The following is an 8,807-nucleotide window of genomic DNA, read 5'->3' as shown; positions in this document are numbered from 1 at the left end:
GCCTAAACACCTGAATAAGACACCTACATTCCTATCAACTGCCAAAATGACTAATCCTAAAATCCAGCCCAGGAACATAACCAACACATGTCATCCATTACAGGATGATACAAATCTTAGCAGAGAGGGACTGAGGACACTAACTAACTGACAGGAATGTGTGGAGTACATGTGGTACAGAGGTCCATTGTTGTAGGAAGTGAAGCAATTTTAATCTTCACATAACATGCATCTCATTACCCATATACAGTGCCAATATGACCATCTCATACTAATACAGTACACGCAGAGATTGAGGATGCAGCCAGTGACATGATAGCATACTTGAGAGACCCATACCTACAGGTAAACGTGTGTTACAGTGCCACCACTTCTTATCCTACGTGGCTCAACATAGCGACCGTCACACACTCCTACATGATGGGTGTGACAACAATGACTGTACATTCCCTAAATCACATCTGACTACATTATTTCCAAGTCCAAGAATGGTGACAGTGCACAACCATGCAGTAGTCATCTGACAGTCAACACTTAACCCCTTGTGGCTGCTGTGCTGCCTTTAAGCACCCATTCACCTCAGGGTACACCACTGCCAGTATGTGGGCCATTAGAGGTGTCAGGGTCCGACGTGCACCCCTCCCATGTTGGGAGGCCATCCCCAGCTGGGACTCTGTGGTCTTCCGGGCCCAGCGTCACAGGTCCTCCCACCACTTCCTGCAGTGGGTGGTTCGCCATTAAGGGACCCACAGGGTCCACACTTCCTTGTTGATGGCTCGCCATAACCCTTTCTTCTAGTGGGTGCTGACGTGAATGGGAAACAGTGAGAAAAGGGGGGACATGATGTAAATAATACCAGTACAGCAGTAAGCTTTGGCGACACACAACAAACATGGACCATGCACAGTGCCAATATCCCACACATATCATGTGCATGCTACACGTCTGATCAGTCATGACATGTCAATGTGCACGCACATACATTGTCATACACCACCCAACATGTCTGACAAAAGATGTTGTACTGACCTTTTGCCTTGGAGCACCGTACAACCACTCCTTCTGGGGTAGGACCCCCTCCACCTTTTTCTAGCTCCTCCATTGAGAAGGCTGGGGACCTTTCCCCAGAAGTGCGTGCCATCATTGCTCTAAGAGACAGGACACAGCAGCACACAAAGTGGAGGTCTGTTCTGCCCGAATGCCAGGAGTCAAGTGAGCTGGCCCACACAAAATGGCGGTTACGACCCCAGCGGTCATGACCGTCACCGCCGTCGGTGATCGTCATTGGTCTCAGTCTCCCATAGACATCAATGTTAACCAATAAGGAGTTGCACGGCGGTTCAGACCACGCTCCACCATGATGCCTTCCGCTGGCAGAATGAAGTCACTTCCAGCTGTCCAATGCATGCCGGACACGCAGGTGCCAAATTAGTCTGTGACATTACTGTCCTGAGTTCACACAGTTTAACTACCTGCATGTCCTCACAAATACATACTTTAGGTCACACATTATGGATATTGATGCATGTCTGTTGACATTACCACACTTGTCACAACATTTGTCAGCATATATGAACATGTGGAAGGTGTATGTGTACATGTCCTGTATACGTCCATTCCCACAGGAATTATGTGACATTGTCTGGTTAGGAATGGAAGGTGGAGTAATGTGTATTCCCACAACTTTACAGGCATCTTGCATGACTAAAACCTCATGACTGTTATGTGTCATACTTGGTAGCCTACATAGTGGGAGGTTCACAGAGTGTTGTTTGTGTCCCCGCACAGACATCGCCACTTTGGAGTGATGAGGAATCCACCAATTCACCAGCCACTCAAAGATCTTGAAACCATGGAAGAGTGCCACATTATCATGACCTATTGACTAAACCATTTGTGCATCAAGAAACTGGTCGACCAGTTGAAGCCAGACCTCCTGCTGGGTTTGAGGAATCCCCATGCCATTCCTCCAACAGTCCAGGTGTTGGCAGTCCTGCATTTCCTTCTGAATGGCTCTTTTCAGGTCACAGTGGGACTGGCTGCAGGGTTTTCACAGCCCCAGTTTTGTAAGGTGTTGCAGGATGTGCCGGATGCCCTACTCGAGCATGTGCACAAGTACATTAGGCTCCCACTACCTCCACAATTTCCCACTATAAAAGCAGCCTTCTACAACATATCAAATGTCCCACATGTAATTGGAGCCATTGATGGGACTCACATTGCCTTGGTACCTTCGAGGATCAATGAACAGGTCTACAGACACCGGAAGACTAAATATTCGCTCAATGTACAAGTGGTGTGCCTTGCAGACGAATACATTACACATGTGAACGCTAAATTCCCTGGATCAGTACATGATTCCTACATCCTGAGGAACAGCAGTGTTCCTGCAATGATGTCACAGCTACAGGGAGAAAGAACCTGGCTCATAGGTATGTGTGCTGCTCTCCTTGTCAGACCTTTTTGCCCCTCACAACACAGTCAGCTCTCTGCCTAGCACTGTCACCTATGGTCATGTTCCGTTTTCCACACAGGTGACTCTGGATAACCCAACCTGCCCTGGCTCCTGACACCTGTGAGACATCCAACTACAATATGGGACAACAGGTGCAATGAGGCACATGGCCGGCGAGGCATGCGATTGAGCGGACCTTTGGTCTCTTGAAAGCTAGATTTTGCTGTCTTCATGTGTCTGGTAGTGCCCTACAGTACCGACCAGGGAAAGTCTGCAAGATAATTGTTGCATGCTGCATGCTCCATAATCTGGCCCTCAAAAGGCACATCCCACTGTTGGAGGTGGGGGACATTAATGCTGGAGAGGTGTTTGTGGCCGGTGACTGATGCTGAGTGGGAGGCTGACGAGGATGAGGCACATGACAACAGGACTGACAGGATTCGTCACTACTTTCATTGATGTACAGGTATGTATGCATTGCATTTCATCTGCACATGAGAAATGTATTGCTGAAGCCAATCTGTAGCCATCTTTCCTGTCCCACACCTGTGTGAATGCCTATGCAGGCCCTTACATATGGTGCATCATGGCTGCTGGGACACTCATCCTGTGTTTATGTGCAACTGCTATTGATGTAAAAGTGTGGATTTCATTCCTTACAACATTGTACCTCATTCCATTTATTTTCCTCTCTTTCGGTGACACCTCTGTTTGCAGTCTGCTTGCTGAGTTGCCAGTTGGCATAGTTGACAGTGGATGTTACAGCAATATGGATGTACTTACACACCTGCTGGAGTATCCCACTACATCTGTAACTTTGACATTATTATTGTGTAGACATGTGTATTCTTTTGTTGTCCTGTGAGAAAATTGCCATTACAACGAAGAGACATGCACCATGACTTGTGATAATTGGTGTTTATTAAGTGTTGACTATCACAGTTGTGAGGAGTGGGGTAATGCTCTATGTGATGATCAGAGTGGGTGGTACAGCTGTTTGGTTCACAGTTCCTTTATCCATTTGCCTTGGAAAAGATGTGACCTTGGTATTGGACAGCCAGCAGGGTTTAACAGTGGCACACAAGGGTGAGGGTTCAGAAGGGGGAGCACTTCCTGCTGGGGGTATTGTTCTTGGGCTGAGGTCCTGCAGGATATCTGGATGGGCAACCTCTTTTGCTGGGGGTTCCTCAGCTGCAGGGGTAGGGGTGCTGGTGGCCTGTGGGTACTCCTACTGGGCCTTCATTCCAGTAGCAGGTGCTGATGTTGAGGGCAGTGGTGTTGACTGACTACTGGATGGGGCCTGATGTTGGGTGGGGAATGTCCGCAGGATGTTATCGAGTTCCTTGAACTCCCCTAATATGGAGACCATGGTGGCACTGATTGCCTGCCACTGATGACTGACCTCCTGGTGGTATTCCCCCTGCAGCCTATGTGTATCCTGCAAGGTTGTGAGTGTCTGGACCATCTTGTTGTGGGTTTGTTGGTAGGCTCCCAGAACTCTGGAGACGGCCTCCTGGTCAGTCGTATCCTGTACCTGCCTCATCCCTTTGTCCACAATTGCCCACCCACTAGCCCTTGTCCCATGTGCCTGTGCCCCCTCCGACTGACACCAGGACCGTAATTGCCTTGTGTTTGCACCATTGACTCCTGCCCATGTCCTGTGGGGCACACTGATGATTGATGTGACCTTGGGACACAGGTGTGGGAAGGTGGGCTCTGCTGTGCACTGGCTGCCACAGGGGAGGTGGTTTGAGTTATGGGCAGGGTGAGGCTGGTGGTGGTGGACTGACAACTCATGCTTGATGGGTCAGGTTCATCATCCGAATCCAGACTTCCTGGGTAGTCCTCCCCTATTGGAACTGCTTCCAGGCATGGGCTTTCTGTCACTGGGCTCCTCTGCTGTGTATCAGTACTTGTGAGACCTGTGTAATGAGAGGTGTTGTGTCAGATGATGGTATTGTTGCAGTGACACATATGGTTGTATGCCGTCATTAACTGTATTTGCAGATCAGTAATGGCATTGACAGTTAACAGTCCACTGCTTGTGTTACTATCAGTGAAAAGTTGCAATTGGCCAGGCAAGGGTGGGGTGTGTTGCATTGTGGTAGTTGTGGTACTTGCTGCTGTGTGAGGTATACATGCACTAGGTGGGGCTGTGAGGGAATGGTGTGGTTGGGGAGCTGTGGCATGCAGAGGTGGGTATAGGGTCCATGGTAGGTTGGTGCACATTAGGGTAGTGTGAGGGTGTGAGAGGGCGGTGGGGGTACATACTGTGCACAGGAACATGGTGGCTGATGATTACAGTGGACTTACCAGTGTCCAGTCCAGTAGATATTCCCGTCAGCCCTTCCGAGTGTAGTATGACCAGGACCATCTCCTCCCATGGTGACATTTCTGGGGGAGGTGGTGTGGGCCCCCACCTGTCCTCAAGACAGCTACTTGATGCCTGTAAGCCATGGCCCGTACCTTCCCCCTAAGGTCGATCCACCTCTTCCTTATATCCTCCCTTGTGAGTGGATGGTTTCCCACTACATTCACTCTGTTGACTATCCTCTGCCATAAGTCACTCTTCCGGGCTATGGACATCTGCTCGACCTGTGCTCCAAACAGTTGTGGCTCCACTTAGACGATTTCTCCACCATTACCCTGAGTTCCTCTTCCGTGAATTTGGTTTTTTTGTGGTGCCATGGTGGTTGTGTTGAGGGTGGGGGTGTATGGTGTGCAGGGATTCTGGGTGTGCTGTTTGTAGTTGTGAATTTGTGTGGTGGTATGTGTGTGTGCTCTGTGGTGTTTGTGTGCAGTGGTGTGTTGTTTGATGCGTGCTCAGTATGATGGTGCCTGTGGTATCTAGGTGCAGTGCCTCCTTTCAGTGTGCTCTTATCTCGCTCTGTCATAGTTTCTAGTTGCAATGGGTTCTGGGTATGTGTGGGGGGGTGTTTTGTAGTGCTGTGGAAAGGTGTGTGTATGGGTCTCAGGTGTTGAGTATTAGTGTTGTCCACTCTGGTGCAGTGTTAGTGCGGTGGTGCCTTTTTTTTCCGCGGCGGTTTGGGCCGCCAATGGATTGTCACCGTGTTGGGATCTGCGATGCTGATTTGTGACTCGTAATTTGGCTGTTGGTATATTCTCTGTGTGGCGGTGATGGTGGTGCAGCCCCCTCCTTCACACCGTCGTTGGGCCGACGGTGTGTTTTTTTTCAGTCTATTTTTGGCGGTGTTGTGTGGGTTACTTGTAATGCAGTGGTCTTCACTCTGCCATCGCTGGCATTGTTTTGGCAGCCATTGAACTTTGGTCTTCGGTAATGACCGCCAAACTCCGAATGACCACCTGAGTCCCAATGTCCTGCAATGGCAGATGCAACATTTCTCTTCATTTTGTGGCTAGCCAATCAGGGTGTGACTTCCTGCAGGACTCGCAGAAGCCTCTTGCTCCCACAAGAGTGATGCAGCCAATGGGGAAAAAAGCATCCTCACCAATTGGATCACTCTATTTTTTGAAGTTCCATGCTTGTGGGACTCCTGCAGGACTTTTGCATACCGAACTCTCCAGATATCTATACATTTTTCTGCTTAATTTCGCAAAAACTATTGTGCGGATTTACACAAAATCAAATAAAACACACTTTCTCTGTAAGATCTAGTTTTCTGCCAAATTTGGTGTAAGTGTGTTCAGCTGTTTTGGCTGTAGCGCTAGCGCTGTTCAAAAATGCCAATGGAAACTGCATGAGGAAATTGCATTTTGGGATCCATCCTTTATTATTAGCTCCGCTTTACATATCAATTTAAAAACATTACTTAAGGTTTACCACTGTAGAAAAGATAGCTACAGTGCTAATCCTTATCAAATGTCTTAATATTTTTTGTAAATATGCAAATACATTTACACATAGCAATTCTCCCTTTAAATCAGGAAAATCAGGAAACATGCACTCCAGAAAGGCATTAAGGTGACCTGTGAGCAAGGCTATGTGGCAGAAACGCTTAGGGCTTTGTGCTTGCTTCTAAAATAAATCTGCATAACCTTAAAGACTTTCCAGAGTGTGCATTTCCTGATTTACAGGGAGAATTGATTTCTATATTGCACAGGGTACTTACACACCCTGAAATGTGACTGGCCTTCCAGGGGCAATCCAAGAGCATATATAAATATATAGAAACATATGAAATCCTTAAAAACTTAATGTGAGATAAGACCGCTAGCGAAGAAATAAATTCATAATTTAAATACAAAGTAAACATCCCTTCCCTGTCTGCACCACCACCTCTATAGAGGCCCAGGGGTGCCTGCCACTAGGTGCAGGAAAAAAATCTTCGTGTGGTGTCACACTCTCCCCCCAGCATAGGTTCAACCAATCAATCAACCAGGATTTATAAAGTGTGACTAATCACCTGACAGAGTATCCCGGTGCTTTCAGGTCCTGGAGTCTGATTCAAACAGCCAGGTTATGAGGGCCCTTTGTAATTCCGGGATTGAGATGGCGGTCCGGAGTTGCGTGGGGAGGTTGCACAAGGAAAGAGGGGAAAGCAAGGAGAAAGCAGTGGGAAAAAAAGGGAAAAGCAAGAAGGCACACAAAAAAACGGGGAAAAAGGGAAGGAGAAAGCAGTGAAACCGAGGGAAAAGCAAGGAAAAGGCACATAAGAAAATAGGGAAAAGGCAAGATGAAAGCAGTGAGGACGAAGGAAAAGTAAAGAGAATGCTCTAAGAAAAGGGGGGAAAAGCAAGGAGAAGAACAGCAGCAAGGACGATGTTCCAGCACTGGGAGAGGTGGGCCTGGTTACAATCAGCAAAGTTGCAGCCCTGTACAAAAATCTCCTCCAAAAAAATGCTCCATGTCAGGAGGGGGATTCCTTGGATCCACTGTCTCCCTCTGCCATGTCTGGGAGGGTGGGGGTTGACAAAAAGACAAAAAGCAGTGCAGAGGAAAAAAGGAAAAATTAAAGCACAATGGTAGGGAAAATAAGCGAAAACTGAAAACTAAGGCACCCCCGCCGCGGCCATTTGGAGATCCCCGCTGGGCCGGTGGGCGGAAACCTAGTTTCCGCCCGCCGGCCCAGCGGGGATCTCAGCCACAACACAGGTGCCAGCTCCAAATGGAGCCGGCGGTGTTGCGGCCGTGCCCTGGTGGATTACTACCGCCGGGGCCATTGTGGCGGGAAACCGCTGGCCCCAGCGGTGCGACCGCGGTGCTTCCGCCGCGGTAGTAATGACCTGCGAAGTACCGCCAGCCTGTTGGCGGTGCTTCCGTCATAACAGCCCTGGCGGTCCTGTACCGCCAGGGTTGTAATGATCCCCATAGTCAGAAAACAGAAGAGGTGGGAATGAAAAAGGCCAACTAGGATGTCCAGGGAAACAATAGGGCATAGGCAGGCAGTAGTCTAGAGTGCCATGCCTTAATCAAGATGGTGTCACACCAGGGCAACTTTCAAACTATTTTAGTGCAAAATGTGTCCTTACACAGAGACGTTTCAAGGCATTGGCAATGTGGGCAAGTGCCAGGGACTCTCACCTTCCAAGGAGCCCCCTCGGAAATGCAACTTTCTCTTTTTTTTTTGTGGCTCACCTCTATGTCTATGTCTTATCTGTCTATTTCCATATTTCAGCCTCTCTACCTACGTCTAACTCTGAGTTTCTCTCGCTTTTCCCAGTGGCATCTTAACGACTTTTGTGGGCCATGGAAAGACATATTTTAACTGTTTTTCTGCGAACCCCATTTCTGAGAGTTTGGCATCAGGCGGACTTCAATTAGTAGAAAATGAGCAATAAAATTACGAACAGGGTCCCCAAACTATGACTTGCACGGGGTCCCGAAAACTCTTACGACGACATTAGCCTCACATAATTTTTTGTTGTGCGGTGTCTAAAAGGCATAACTTCCAATAATGTGTAATTTTGCACAACATTTCAGGGTATTTCATGTAAGTTCCTTTGCGCGAGTTTTGCTCGATCTTAGAACAAACCATCGGGACATACATACGTGACGCTCTTGTTGGTGTAAAAGGTCATTTTATTAGAACAGGATTTAAACACAAACAATACTTTAAAACCTTTAACTGTATATCTTTTAAAGCAGACTTTAACTTTTACAAAACTCCCTCTCCTTCATTTTGTCCTCAAATGTTTTCCTTCAATTTTCCTGCCGTATGTGCTCCCTTATTCCGCCCATGCCTTCCTTGCCTATAGCCTACCCCTCCCCGCTCTGATGCTTCACCTCCTTGTTTTCCCCCTGGAAGGGTGGACAAGCCCGCACCTGGCTCTCCACCCTCCCCCATCTCCTGCTACCTCTTTACACTCACCTGTCCTAAATGACTGTTGACCCCCCCCTACCTGACATAACTAATATACCTAACTAAAAAAA

Source organism: Pleurodeles waltl, chromosome 1_1, assembly GCF_031143425.1.
Source record: "Pleurodeles waltl isolate 20211129_DDA chromosome 1_1, aPleWal1.hap1.20221129, whole genome shotgun sequence".
Classification (NCBI taxonomy): domain Eukaryota; kingdom Metazoa; phylum Chordata; class Amphibia; order Caudata; family Salamandridae; genus Pleurodeles; species Pleurodeles waltl.
This window is presented reverse-complemented; position numbering follows the sequence as displayed.